The sequence below is a fragment of the Corvus brachyrhynchos genome, unplaced genomic scaffold (assembly GCF_000691975.1).
Source record: "Corvus brachyrhynchos isolate BGI_N302 unplaced genomic scaffold, ASM69197v1 scaffold101, whole genome shotgun sequence".
NCBI classification, from domain to species: domain Eukaryota; kingdom Metazoa; phylum Chordata; class Aves; order Passeriformes; family Corvidae; genus Corvus; species Corvus brachyrhynchos.
Genome location: NW_008237239.1, coordinates 22,541,467 through 22,556,407, shown reverse-complemented (window position 1 = coordinate 22,556,407; position 14,941 = coordinate 22,541,467). Strand labels below are relative to the sequence as shown.

The window sequence follows — 14,941 nt, the reverse complement described above, 5'->3', positions numbered from 1 at the left end:
CCCCCCCCCCCCCCTCGCCCCCCGCCTCTCTCTCGCTCTTCTGCCATCACCCAGAACCCGACACAGTTGGACACAACTCCCAGTAAAAGCAGCTCCATCAACCTCTGCCCTCATCCTCACGGGACACTGCCCCACCACAGCTCTGCCGCCCCTGCACCCCACCTTGGAGCACCCACACACTTCCCCTCGCCCCCAAGCTCACCACCACTGTGCCCCTGGGGCTGTCCCCACGTCCCCTCCCACACCCCCATGGGCTCACCCCACACAGCTCCACGCCGCCATCCCGGCTCTGCCCGGCCTCCCCCGGGCGCTGCTCCGCTCTGCGCACCGTGGGATGCCGCAAGGACGTGTACGATTTACACGTGGCTAGAGCAGATTCCCAGATGGCTTCATAGCTTCCCTTGTATTCTCTTTAGTCTTCCTGGCCCCCGCGGTCATTTCCCTTTTCCACCTGCCTTTCCCCTTCCTGCCTGCCTTATCTCTCTCTCCTGGCCCTGCTCTCCCACGCCGCGCCACTCCCGCCCCACGGCCGCCCCGTCCCACTGGCCACAGGCACCCCCCGTGCACCCCTTGCTCCCTGCACTCACGGCATCGTCTCCACTCTGCAGCTCAGACCATCCTTTGCCTGGCTGCAACGTGAGTGTTGCAAGAGGAGGACAGCTGAAAAGACAATCAGTGAAAAACCGGGGAGCGTCTGCAGCTCAGCTTGACAGAATCCTGGAGAAAATCGTGTCAGAAAGGAATCGTGCTCTAGTTCCAGCCAGAGCATGTGACGGGACCGAAAACTCTTTGTATGCCTCTGAGAGATCAACTAAAGGCAAAAAAGTGTGACATGATGGCAGAGGAGAGAGGTGGAATGTAGCACTAAGGGGAGGAAGGAGAAAAAGGAAAAAAGTAAACAGGAAAAAACAGGTAGATTCTTAGAGCCATTTCACATGCTTTTTTAAAAGTTGCACTTCCTTTGAATTATCTGTGCTGGAGATATTTTCAACCCAGCTCCACTTCCCTTGAAAGATTCATCTGGCATGCATTCAGCTCTCAGATGAACTTGCAAAACATGAAAGGAGCTGCAAGTGTCACTAAAATGTAGGATCAGCCACAGTTCTGAGATTGAAAACTGTACATCTTCCTCCTTGACAGCAAAATGTTGTCTCTTGTTCTCTCCCTCACTCCTCACCTGCTCTGACTTCTCCACGCCCAACTCCCAATAAAAGCAAGTTTATTTTTCCTCCAAATGGTACGGTAGGCATTTCAAAATTACGTAGGATCCTGATCAAATTATCTCTTAACTCATCTGGAATCTGATCAAAGGACACCAAGGGAAAGCCTTCCGCTTCACCCCTGGGTGCACATTATGCACATCATCAAAAAGAAATGTTCTGTTTGCTTACAGAAAGAGCAGTAGCAGACTCAAGTCCCCTTGGCATGAACAACAGCCCTGACTTAGGAAGAGAAACTGCAGTAATTTCAAAATTGTTGACTGCACTTTCACAGAGTGCACTCAAACCGCTTTTTCCATTGATCTGATGACCCTGGTTACTCAAACAGCTCCTCAGCCTACTTCCTGTTCTGCTGGAGAGCTCAGCAGCCCTGCTAAGAAACAGAGGGAAAAAACCCCAAAATCTAACTTTATTCTGAGGTCATCAGAAATAGCTCTGGTGGATGGTTCCTATTTTTGTTCCAAAAATGTATTTATAACTTCACTGCCATCAGAGGGCACAGCAATGTGACCTGTCCTGCTCCCTGAGCTGCCAGTTCAGCACAGTTGGTGAGCTGAGACCATGTACCACTGCCAACAGGTCCTTGTCTCTGAGCACAGGGAAAACTCAGTCTTTGTGCCACATTTTGTTGCTGTGATTTCAGATCCCTTGAAGGAGCCAGATGGGAGGGCGATGTTGCAATGCGGGCAGCTCTCCATGGTCTAGCCATTTATATAAACAATGCACTTAACCCAGCCATCTGTGGTTCGTGTTATTCTTACTCTGGATCAAATTTATCCATTGTGCAAGCCCACCAGACTCAGCAGAGCTACAACAGAGTTGATTTGGCCCAATCTGATTCCAGTCTTGCAGCTAAAACAAAGCGATGTTCTAGGATACTGACTCTTCTCCATAAAGGTGACAGGGAAGTGTAGTTCAATTTTGCTGACCCTGGTTCCTGCAGTAGCAAAAGAAGACAGCAAGGGACCAGCAGACAGCAGCAAATAAACTCTTGCCAGTGAGATCAGCTGGAGCTGCCACTGCAAAATCTGCCACTGAGCCTACACCTGGAGTCTCCCTTGCTTTTCCAAAAATCACAGCATATTTTTTAGATTAGTGGTGAAATCTGTGGCTTATCATCACCCAATACAAAAATTAGGGGTTTAAAGGGATTAGCAGGTATTTTCAAAAGTATTCTGTCTTTGGAGAATTTATTCCCCAAAGTTCTTACACTCACTGAGACATTAAGTGCCATCACATTGTTAGTGTTTCCTGTGCCAGAGCTTGCTTCTCAAATCCCCACTTGCTACAATAAACACTGACACCAAGTAATAACATTCAGTACGTGTGTTGCAATGTGTGCTATGTTACAGCTGGCCACGCTGTCTAAAACTGACTTGCAATTTAATTCCCAAGCAAGCAACTTCATTGTGCAGTATATGGAAAATGTTGCTGCTATGCAAACCTCTGTTTTCTGACAATAGCCAGTAAAGCCGCTTTCCTCCTTCAATTTTATACCCTGGAAATATTCGGATTCTGTTTGTTACGTCACCAGTAGTTCTAGCTAGCTTTCCAAAGGCAACTGCTGTCCAGAAGACCATCTGCATGTGGTATGCAACCTTCAGAACTGCTATCCTGGCGTGATTTCACTGAAGTCAACCCTGCAGATGGAGCACCTGGGAACAGCCCACCACCTGGAATGGGACACACACAATGCCCAGGCCTTTGCTCTGAGGATTAATTCCCTTTAAACACGTAATAGCTCTAAGAGCATGCTAAAAAGAAGAATATACTTGCCTTCTTCCCCATGGGGGAGCAAAGACACGTACCTATCAGCTAGAAAGGGGAAAAATGAACACTGCAGCATCTTAATTCAAGAGGCAAACTGGGGAACACGTCAGCGTATCTGATGAGAGTAAATTGAAATCCAAATACCATTAGAGCTGCTAGAGAACGCTTGGCATCACTTCACACAGCACCTCTGCATCATCCAATGACAATGTGGTTTGGGATGGTTCAACAACCCTGCCTGGTATTTTCTGGGACCTATCACATACTAAGATTCCTTGCTGAAAAATGTATACAACCTTCCACAAATTGTCGAAATACAGTTGCTCAGTTGGAAAGTTCCTGCCTCCTCACTTTAACATAATCAAAGCTGTACTCCCATCTCCTGGCAGCTGCTTGTGTCACAGATCTATGAATCACTTCTACCTGTAGAAAAAGTGATTAGTTTTCAAATTGTGTTTTATATAAACCATTGACAGGGAAGGAGTGTGGGCCCTCTTGTGCAGTTTGTATGGTCCTTGCTCTTCAGTGACCACCTGTATCTCTTCCTGCACCCCTACCTCTGGATTCAGCTGGGAGAGGACTTTGAGTTTTGGTGGGGATGCAAGAGTCGAACACCACCTGCCCTCCCAGGCCTCACAACACGCATGCAAACAGGAAGGCAGATTTTGCTGTAGTTGTGTATGGGCTTTTTGTCTCAGCTGGGGCGGGGAGGGAGCGCTGGCGTTCTCCGATTGTTCCAGGAAAGCTGAATCGGCTTACGGCTCTGCCCTCCTGGCCTTTCTTTCCATTCAGCCCCATTCTCGACCCAGAGAAGCAGCTCTTTCAACAGCCCCTTTGCCCACTCCTGCAGTTTGAACGTGAGCTCTGCCTTGTTCTCACAGCCCCCAGCTCTTGCAGTCATCACGTAGCTGAGACTCCAAGTTTTCATTTTTAAAAAGAAAGTACATTTCTAGGCTTCTGCTTTGCAGAGAACAGATTGAAAAATTGTCCCAAGTGTGACTTATAGGCATGGAAGCCAGGAAAACAATCGAACAAGCCCAGCACTTCCAAAAAACCTGAAACATTTGGTGGTTTTTAAGGCAATCCTCATTGTTTTCTGGGAGAGCTTGAGTTGTCAGTGTTTGAACAGTAACTGCACAGTCAAGGGAACTGCATCACCAATGCACTCATTGGCCTTCATTCCTCACCCCACTACGGGCATGAATCCCTCCCCTCTCCACTGCTGGGGGACCCTGAGCCACCACAGAAAGTATCAGAGCCATCCCAGCAGGAAGTACAGCCTGCTCTCATGCTTGGCCACTGCCAGCCCCTCTCCTCTATCATAAAAACCTTCGTATCCTGTCCACACTATGAGATCCATCTTTCAGCAACACTAAAATTACAGCGGGCCAGAAAAATGCTTACAAATCTGCCTGTTTCAGGTAAAACCCAGGATTGTCCCACAAATGGAAAAGGTCTTTCCTATGGCCCCTGCCCTAAAGGGGCTTATGTTAAGAAGTTTGCCATCCCACACTGCAGCATCTATTCTCTCCCTCTTTTGTGCCCAAACCCTCCCAAGGCACGGTGGAGAGGGGCACAGGAGACAGTGAAAGTAAATCTCAGCAAAGGAGGCTCCACTCAGTCACCAAGGGATGAGGAAATGGCACAATGTGCCTCAGCCAGACAGAAAACACAACAGGGAACAGTAAACTCGACTGTGGCTCATCGTACAGCAAACACGTGTGTTCCTTCCCTTCTGCCCGAGGAAACTCTGCGGCACGTTTTGGCTACAGCAAAGTCATTACCAGCTATTTGCTCATTTTCCTTTAATGAATCAGTTGAATGAGACCAGTGTGAGTGTCGGGGGAGTGAAAGTCTGTCATTCAGCTGTCTGCAAACCCCGACTTCCCTGAAGATTTCTAGATCAGATTTCAGGGCCTCAGGAGTTTGGGTTATTTTTCTAAATGAGGTTCGACACTGCATCTTTCGGGGAAGATGCCAGTTATCTACAAAACCTACAGCTCTTATTAATTTGATACCACAGGTTTCAGTCTGAATCACAGCAATGTGTGGTTGACCTCAGATTAAACTAAAGCTCTTGCTCCAAGGCATTAGACTTAAGGGTTGGCCAGCATGGAAGCTGGATGCAGAGCTCAATCAAAAAACTAGCGGAGAGGAGATGTTCAGGTTGGGCTGGACACAGCTAAAATCATGGGGCTTGAAAGGAAAACTCCAAAATGTCTCGTCTGGAGCCCAAGCAAAAGGAGGTGTTTCATTTCAGGTTATGTAAGTCCTAAAAAACCTTTTCTCTTCTCTTCTCTCAATGTGTTTTAGTGGTGAGGTCAACTTTTAAGTGAAAAATGCCATTTTGAATCAATCTACATTTCTAATGCGTGCAAAACATAAACAAACCATTCCCAAAATGAAACAGTTCATTCTGAAAGTGTCAGAATGACACGCACTGCTATTTTTAACATCCGTCCTTCTTCCCCCACCTCTGTATTTTTTTCTAGGCCAGAACTATTCAGAAAATGTGTTTGAATTTGTGAATCATTTTGACTCCCCCTCTCCCCTGACATTTGCTGGAAAATCTATTCTCTGCCAAAAAACTGTTCTTCCAGATCCAGCCAGCTCCTACAATCTCCTGTCCTGCCAGGGTTTGTCTGGATCGGTCTGAGGTCTGACTGCCCAGGGGACACAGCATGGATGGTCCAAAGGAAGAGTGGGCCAGGAGGGCAAACCTCAGCCTCTGTCCAGGCAGTGATGGGCTCTGAAAAAGCTCTGAGTCCCCCTCTCTTGAGATTGAACCAAGAGTCGGGCTCCAACAGAGGCCACCAGGCAGAGGGAGTTCCTCATCAAGCTGTGGCTTCCAGATGTGAGGGGAGTGCTTAGAGTTTTGGTTCTCTTGGAACATTCAAAGCCAGGTCCCTGAAGGTTAAGCGGGTGTACCATGGGGACTTGGAGCTGTCTCTTATCAAGGTGACAGAAATTTTAGCTTTGGATTCAGTCAAGACACGACAGCTCTGAGGCTTGCAATGCAATGTAGAGGTTTGATTCTTCGCAGCCTTGGTGATTCCTAGAACCATTTATGCCTTTGCAGTGCAAGTGTAAATGTTACCGCTCCCATTTATGAGTGTTTTGCTCCTACCCTGAAACTTTTACCAAGTGGAAAACTTGGATCTCTTTCAGTCCTCACATTCAAGCTATCTGTAAGTCTTGCAGATTTTTTCAGGATAGCATCCCTAACAGAGTCTTTCCAGCCTACCCACCCAACTAAAATTCACCTTCTGGGCTCATCACATCATACCCCAACTTCACATCTCAACAGCCTTGGCTCTGCAAAGATCCATCGAAATCACTGCTGAAAGAACGCTTTTTGAATCTATCATTTGGCCCCTCTGTGGCCCTCAGCCTCCCTACCTTGATTCCTTCTCCTGAGGTGCATGTCTAAGCTCCTTGGCTTTTCTTTCAAGACTGTGATTTGTTCTATTCCCATCACTTCTTATTTCAGCGCTGAAAGGTCAACTCCTGCGTATGCTCAAGCATGAGATCAGCCTATATTAAACAGGCTCCTCTGAGCTTTCTCCCTTCTGGGAAGGGTTCCCATCCACCAGAACAAACCTGGAATCTGGAACTGCCTCCTGAGCCACCCAAATGCTCAAAAACCAAATATGAGAGAGCTGGTTGGGATGTACGATACAGGGAAGACAGTAACAGACTAGGTGGCATCATGCTACCTCTGCATTTCCCTCTCATTACCAGCCCAGCATCTGGTCAATGTTTTGGTCACTTGTGACCACCTGGACTCCTCTGCTGCTTTTCTTGGCTCAGAAAAGCCATTCCAGCAACACAGGGTAACATGAGAAAACAGAGACCTGAGGAGAGAGGCCAAGTCCGTTCTCGAGGTGAGACATAGATGAGGGGCTGCTAATGGAGGAGCTGAGCTACAGTCCTGGCTTCAGACCATTTGTTTCAACCTGCTGTGCAAGGTGGCTTCCATGAGAGCCAGACAACATCCCTCCTCTGAGAGAGTCTCGTTCAGTTTGGAGCTGCTTTTCTAAAAGCTCATCTCAAATGTCTGAACTTTACACAATTTTTTTGTCAGCGATGGTACATCTTGCTCAAAAGCTGTGACACGCACTGTTTGCGTGTGAAGGTGGGAATGTGACATCCAGCACGGCGACTCTGTTCGCTTTGCAAAAAGATCAAGGTTAGTTCCCACTCCACTAAAAGCACGGAAGGGAAACACAGGATTTGTCAAGCAGAGATAAACTGAATTGAGAACATTTTATACACAAATTCCTAGGAGAAGGTTAAAACAATGGAGCTGGGAGAGTACACTTGTCAAGGTTTTTTCAAACAATCCTTTTTCACGTATTCTTTTAAAATACAACAGTAATTCAGGTGGATAGAGATAAGCCACCGTTCTAAAATCTCTTTCCTTTGTTTCCTTTCTGGCAGCCCTGGTCTCCACCCCAGCAAGACATTCCTCCCACGAACCCCAGGGTGGAGGGCTGTCAGCTCTAAGTAAATATGGCTCCAAGGAGAGAGATAATAATTAATACCCTCTTTCTGAAGCGGCTTGGCAATTACAATTCCAAGTGCCTCCTACTCCTGTGACCACATGCCTTGCTTCCAGGGTGTATCTATTAACGGCAGCCCAAGACTACTTAGAGTTGCTGCCCAGAGGTGCAGCTGTGTGCCAGTCCCTGGCAAGAGCACGATGAGATGCTGGGACTCAAAGGCCAGTGTGGCAACGCCCATCTCTTCTCCTCCCACTTGGGAGGCACTGCCCGTCCCTTCTCCTGCTGCCATGACAAGCACCTACCCGGGCTGTGCACGCTTGCTGTTATCCCACACTTCATCTGCAAAAGCACCCAGAGGTGGGAATGCCACCCTGGGGCCTTTCGTGGTCACTTTGTGTGGGTACTCAGGGCAGAACCAGGTACGGGGTGATGCTGAACTGGCCTCAGTGGAGTTAAACTGATGCTGTACAGGCATGGATTAAAAAAAAGGAATTTGGCTCCATTTCAGAGTTCAAAGAAATACTTGAGCCTATGGGCACTAATTCAGGCTCATCTCTAATTATATCCCAAGTTCAGCTTTTAAAACCAGTTCTTTAGTCCTCAGTAAGGGTCACTTCGCAGTTGTTATTACAGTTTCTTGCCAATCTGTTGTTGGATTTTCCACTTGACATTATTAAGGGATTAAGTTGTTTGTCTCATCATCTTTTATCTGTCCTGTTCAGTTTCCTAAGAACAGACTTTAGCCACACGAGAGAAGATAGGAGGGAAAAAAAGCCCAACATTTTCAAGATATAATCATGGTTTGGGATTTGCCATTATTATTGTTTAAATTTATTACTTTGGATATGTAAACTTTGCTGACTCCTTTAATCTGGAATGTATTAAAGAAAGCATTAGGCATTACAACAAGTCATTGGATTACACTGCCCCCATTCAGCTACAGCTGTGGAAGAAATATATAACAGGAGATCCCGTGGAGTTATACATTTCAGACTGAGCTCATCAATTGCCATAGAGAAGACAAAAACAAATGTAGCTGAGTCTGGAAAGAATGTTGCTAAAATTGGAGAAACATTTAATGTGAGTAGCCTAGGGGTGCAATAACTTTGCCTGTAATTTAACAAAACCCACCCACATAAAACATACCAAGAGAGATTACAGATTGGACTCTCTCATCTGCAGTCTGCCAAGAAAGCAAACCTGACTTTTTTCCCCTTCCTGCAGATGCAGGTTTAAATGGTCCCTGCAGAGTGTTAAATATATATTACCCATAACAGCAACCATATTACATTTGGACACGGTGCTAATTCTCCAACTGGCTGCTCTGTACCTTGCCTGCAGTGGGAGGATACCCCTGGATAACTCATGGAGCTTGCAGCTGCCAGCAGAGCAATTCCTATGGTCCACATGGTGAGAAGGAGCCTACTCACCTCCCCCTCACTCCCACCCCTTCTTGGAGCCCTGGTCCCCTCTCTTTTGAGGGGTACTTAAGTACCCATTTAATCAAACTGTTTTGAACGCGTTTCGCTCAATGGAATAAAAGCTATTCCTACGCCTTCCCAAAACGCAGGTCTGCAACCAACAAGGTTCAGTGGTGAGCTGAAGGCCAGCCTTGGCTCCTACCCTTCTCCCGAGTGGCAGGGATCAGAGATTGTTTAGCAAGAAACGAGAGAAAAACACCCAACCCTAAAACACAGTTTCCAAAAAGCCTCCCCGCAGATCTTTCCATTTACAAACCTCCTGTCCCCAAAGGCTCTGAGGCACCGTACCTATGAACGGGCAAACCCCCCCCAGGGACTGCATCTCTGGTTCATTTATTCAGCTTAAGGTTGGATTTGCCACAAGATGTAACTGGATACATGCAGGAGCGAGCAAGGCGAAAAACGATCAAGGACCAAACCTGCAGCATGCTCCTGCTGGCTTCAGCGGAGCTACAACAGCTTTTATCAGCGTTTTATCTGACCCTAACAAAAGGAGCCAATTGTTTAGCAAAGGAAGAGGGTTCTTTGATTCTATCTTGCTGCAGATGAATTGCCCAAGCAAGGGCAAAGGGACAGGAAGCGAAGGGGGAGGAGAAGGAGCTGATGCTGAAGGTAGGTGCTGCCATTGCTCAGCCCTTGCTAAACAGCCCCTTCTGCAAACGCTGATGGGGTGGGAGGAAAGAGTTGTGCCACCTCCTTGCCATAGCCATTCGACCAAAATGTTGTGCTGGTTACTCTTGGTGTTGATATATTGGTCCTCATTCCGGCTGAAGGGAGTTCTGTGACAGTGAAGACTGCAGGCCCCATGAGACCTCCCTCTGCTTTGCATAGTACAGGAACGCTATTGTCCAAGATCCCAAGTGCAAGACTTAAAATCAAGGATGAAACCCTGCGCAAAATTCACATCAATTCAGCGAGGTCCACGCCACAGCAACCCCAGGTGCCAACCTCTCTGCAAATCAAGTGTGTGAAGCAAATGTGAAGAGACAACCTGATTCTGTCCTTTGAATCAGACTCATTAAAATGTCTGTTGGCATGTCCCTTCAGAGCACATCTATGTCTTTCACAGAGACGAGGGATGCCTTACTATTACTTAAAACCACAACAGTGCAGAATGCTAATGAAGTTCCTGTTGTGTAGCACTGATCAGATAATACACTGTACTGCTTACAAGTAGTTGTAAGTGCTAAGCACTTGTTGTTTTACCCCCTAGTTCTCCTTCCAAAAGCAATCCTTGTGTTTTGCCCAGAAACAAATCTTGTATCTGAAAGAAGAATTGAATTCCTTCTACTGGCTGTCCCTTTTCCCATGTCATTAATGAAAAGACCTTTCTTTACTATAAAAAAAAAATCACTTCTTTCTTTTCATGGCTGAAATGTATGAAAAGACTGAAATAAATACTGAGAGAGGGAGAAGTCTAACATAGGTCTTAGCAGCCTGCAGCAGCTCCTGACTCCAACATTGCCCATCTCTAAGAAATTAAGGTCAGAAACCACTCTGTAAACACAACGCATGGCTGACTGAGGCAGTGAGGATCTCCACAGGCACACAGCCGTGACAGCAGCTTTGGGGCGAACTCCCACCGTGCCTGGGAAAGAAGGAGTTGCAGTCTACATTTTCCAAAGGCTTCCACCAATTCCGAGCACATTCACAGTGTGCACACTGGACTGCAACTTGCAGCTGGAGACCCCGAATATACCCACGCTGAAAGGCACTGCTGCATGATCATCCTGTTACAAAGCATGCCAAATTTTGCTGCCTAAACACAGATTAAAACTCCAGATCACAGGCACTTGCTTTTGGACCTCAGACTGGATCAGCTTCCCGAACTACTTGAAGCCTTTGTGCAGGCTATGCATGACCTGGGTTTTTATGTGTAGGAGTAAGAATGAAATTCCAATAAATTTTATAGAAGACATTCATGAGTACTTTAGAAATAGATTCCTCTGTCTTAAAGCACACTCTTGAACTAGTTGTCAAGATTCCATTAGAGTTACAGAGAAGAGAGATACCTTAGGAGAACCCTGGGATGCCTGAGGAGACACCCAGCAAGGCTAAGCAAGATGAATGCCATAAAAGGGCCATTTCAAGTGACCCATCAAGTCTGGAAGCCCGCATTCCCCAAAAAGTCACATTTAAGAACAGGGATTAGGCTGCAAAGTTACTCAGTGATTTGAAAATGTTAACATTTAGTTTTGACTGTCTGTTAAATATTAACATATCTTAGAAAGCTTGGCTGGGCTTCATTGGAAGAAAGCAGGTCAAATTTACTGCACAAATTTACCTACCAGTATAAACATTATAATCTTCTAACCATTACAGAAGACTAATCTTAGCTGAAGCGACATTTAATGTCATACATAGATGCCATTATTTCTGTAGTGAGCTAGAACAGAATTACATGTAAAGAAAACATTAGCTCAGCAGTGGCTTTTAGCCATCGCATGGCACGTGAGAGCTCAGTGCTGCACTAGTATTTTCTTCACATGCAAATCTGTCCTAACACATTATAGAAATAACATGGAAAACATGAGACGTGTGCTGACTACAGTTTGGGTTTTGTCATTGCAAGCCTCTAAAAAGGTGAAGACGAAACTCAGAAGTTTCCACTGATCCGTGAAATTCACTTTGCGGACATTCAGCTTTCCACCCGAAGGATCCAAACAGGCAAGCTCCCGACATCCTGCAATTCCCACCAGAAGAGGTGGAAATCTGTCTCTTTCCAGAGCTGGGGACCGTAAAGATGATAGGCCTAATGTTTGTTCTTCCTGCACCTCAGAAATATGGTGGTTTTATTTTTCCACTTTTATGGATGCTTTCAGTGTGAAATTTTTTTGAGATACAAAATATGCAAGAGACAGCAGCTGTACTAGCAAGTAAGGCCCTCTGTGAAAAGGATCTGCTATGTGCCATGTAATTCCTGCCCCATCAATCATGGAGAATGTGCACAGAGAAGAAACCCTTCCCAATGAGCTTAAAAGTGCTGATGAAGACAGACTTGAAGTAGCACCATGTGTCTCTCATTCGATTATGGCAGCATCTTCACTTAGCCTCCGTGGGTGGGAGCCCATAAAAAGCTGCTTATTCCCTGAAAAGGTCACGTGAGTAGGTAGAGGATAAGCTACGGAATAGGGAGTGATGCTTTGTGAAGCCCCTGGAGTGCACAGCCTCCATCCCCAAAGAGCCTGAAGCTCTGCCCAGTCCGCCGAGCACCGGCGTGTCCTCATCTCATCCCAGCAGGTAGAACATGCTGTGCTGTCAGGTCTGCTGAGCGTGGTGTTCTGAAAAGGGGAAACACAGAGGTGTCCACCTCATTCCCCTCTCCCCCCTAGTCCTCCCACAGCAGGGGGACTCCATCCTTTGGCAGCTTACCATATGTGCTAAGCACCTTCCCTGGTCAATGATGTGCATTACTAAAAGAACAGTCGCTCTTCTGAGTAAGCCAGCGGGGCCCTAATACACCAGACATTATATTGATACTAAATCAGAGATACCACTCACAAGCTCACAAGCTTAGGAGCTTTTAAGACAAACACAGTGGGAGTAAGCAGTAAAACACATAAACACAGTTGGCATAAAGATATATATTCACAGATATATTGCATGTATCACCATAGCCATGTGGTCGTGGTTTTTGTTACAAGGAGACTTCCTGATCACAGCAACAGCTTGGAAAGGGAATGAAAGCATATTTAATTTGATTGAGTTTTATAGGAACAAATCAGGACTCCTGTTGTCAGCTTATGCCTTGGAACATCTCAAACAGAAACAAGCAAAGGTCCCAGAGGCCCTTGGCTGACACTAACCCTATCTAAACTTGGCTCCTTTCAGGACTGCACTAACAGCCCTTTGTGAGTCAAACAAATAAATCAATTAAAAGAATGCCTGTCATCACCACTGCCATTGGCTTTGTCCAAAAGTTCTTGCCATTTTGCACAGGTTAATGGAAGTCTCTTAATTCTGAGAAATCTACCCGGCCTGCTGAAAGGAGCAGAAGTTTCACAGTGTACCAAGTCCCTTGATTACTATTCTGCTGTACATCCTCGTGTTTCCACAGCGGCTGTGGGAAAGCCAGGGAGAGGAACACTGCAGTGTCTTGCATTGTTTTTCCAGGAAGGAGTTCTTTTCCCCCCTGACATGTCATTTTTCTATAGTACATGCTTGCTTGCACAATTTCTGCCTTTCCCCCCACTTGTCTGTTGCTTTGTCTCTAGTTGCCGAGGAGTTGACAAACTGGGGAATTTAGGTCACTGACAAGGACTCACTAATGACCAGCTTTGGAGTATCTTTTGCTTAAGGGGCACAGCCAGCTTCCAAGAGCGGGACAAGCCTCCTGCTGCAGAGTACACCCTGGTTATCAGCTCTCCCTTGAGAAGAGTCAACAGAGTCTCTCATCAAAACATCAAAACTCACACTGCTGTTTTTCCAGTCAAGAAGTCAGCAGGAGTCCCAGCTAGAATGTATCTTATTTTAGGTGTGAAATCTCCTCAGGAGGCTGGGCTGCCATTTCAGGCTACCTGTGCCCCTCAGAACCTGGAACAAAGGAGCACCTTCCCACTCCCCTACACACCCAACCTGTGTGATCAGCCAGGAAGGGAGAAATTCTCCCCCTCAGCATGAGAGACAGTGATGGAGGCAGGTGCCTTCCAACAGTCGCTGCATCCTCCTGCCTCAGGTGGTTGGTGAGCAGAGGCATCAGTTCCTTCCCCAAACTGCCCGTGTTGGTCACAGGGGGTGTGCAGAGAGTACTCCCCTGCGGCATTTCCAAACCACAGTGTCCCCATCCCAACACGCTGCCTGGACAGCCCGTCCCTCCCACACAGCCCAAGAAGTGTAATCGCTCGAGTGTCTCTGAGACCTTGCAAGCATCAATAAACAAGCGTGGGGTTTCTCTGGCAGCAGCCCACAGCCCGGGGAAAGCCACAGCTGCAAAAGCCCTTACGTGGAAGTTTACTCAGGCCTTAAGTGGATTTGCAATGAGACAACAGCAAAACGTCACGTTGCTCTTACTGTCACTGCACTTCACAAATCTGCCACCATGGCAGTGTCACTGTTCCCCAGTGCTGTGCAGCCCAGTGATCACCAGAGCACTCCAGGGACAGGGAAAGCACTGAGCAAACTGTGTCAAACAGAGGCAGAGCCCGTTTCAGTCACAGAGCTGCTCCAGGTCACGGTGTCCAAAAATGCAGCCACAATACCTCCCTCCCTTTCACTTGGCAACATCCTTTTCTTACTGGCCAATTTTCAGGCCTGAACACAAACAAAGTTTCCTACCTGCAGTACAAATGGAGGACGAGTCCATGCCAGCTGGAGGGATCTGCCTGTTTCCCCAGTATGTCAGGAGGAACTACAATAGACAGCCGGACATCCCTAACAGATCTGCTAAGCCAGACGGCCTCCAGAAAGGAAGGGCAGGAGCAGGCCTGCTGTTTATCAAATCTGTAAACATGCTATGTGGGATGTGCTGCACAGGCTGTATCTGCAGCAAGAGCTGCTTCCCTGCCGCTCGTCATTACCTCTGCTCCAGGTACAAGCACCTCCCCTGCGCCAGCAGCACCCAGCGCAGACGGGCAGGGCTCTCTGCCAGCCCAGGGTTGATCTACTCAACCCAGAGGCACCTTGTTGGTTTCCCTCGGCTGAGGTCTCCCAAGATTTGACTAAAAGCACGAGTTGTGGAGAGAGCTTCTCACACATTCTCCCTCATTACACAACTCATTTCCAGACCGTGTGCATTGTTAAAAGGAAATACTGAGTTCATGAAAACAAATGAGTGTGCAACCTGACACTCCTTCAGTAGCTGCCTTCTGCTGTTGTTAAGGATTTACAAGATATTGCCAGCTAGTACACAAAGTTGGGTGTTATTTATATGAATCAGTTTTGAATTACTGGGCATTTGCACATGGTCCTGCTGAGAAGTTGACTACAACCTGCCAAAGTCAGTGATCAGCCCTGCATGGGACCTGTG

At 47.0% G+C, this 14,941-nt stretch overlaps 1 protein-coding gene across 1 annotated transcript in view; it reads right to left on the bottom strand.

Annotated features, from left to right (window-relative positions):
• The window catches only part of ITPKB (inositol-trisphosphate 3-kinase B), a 68,114-nt gene that overhangs the window by 49,068 nt on the left and 4,105 nt on the right, over window positions 1–14,941 (bottom strand). The gene's annotated exons all lie outside the window — the stretch shown is intronic.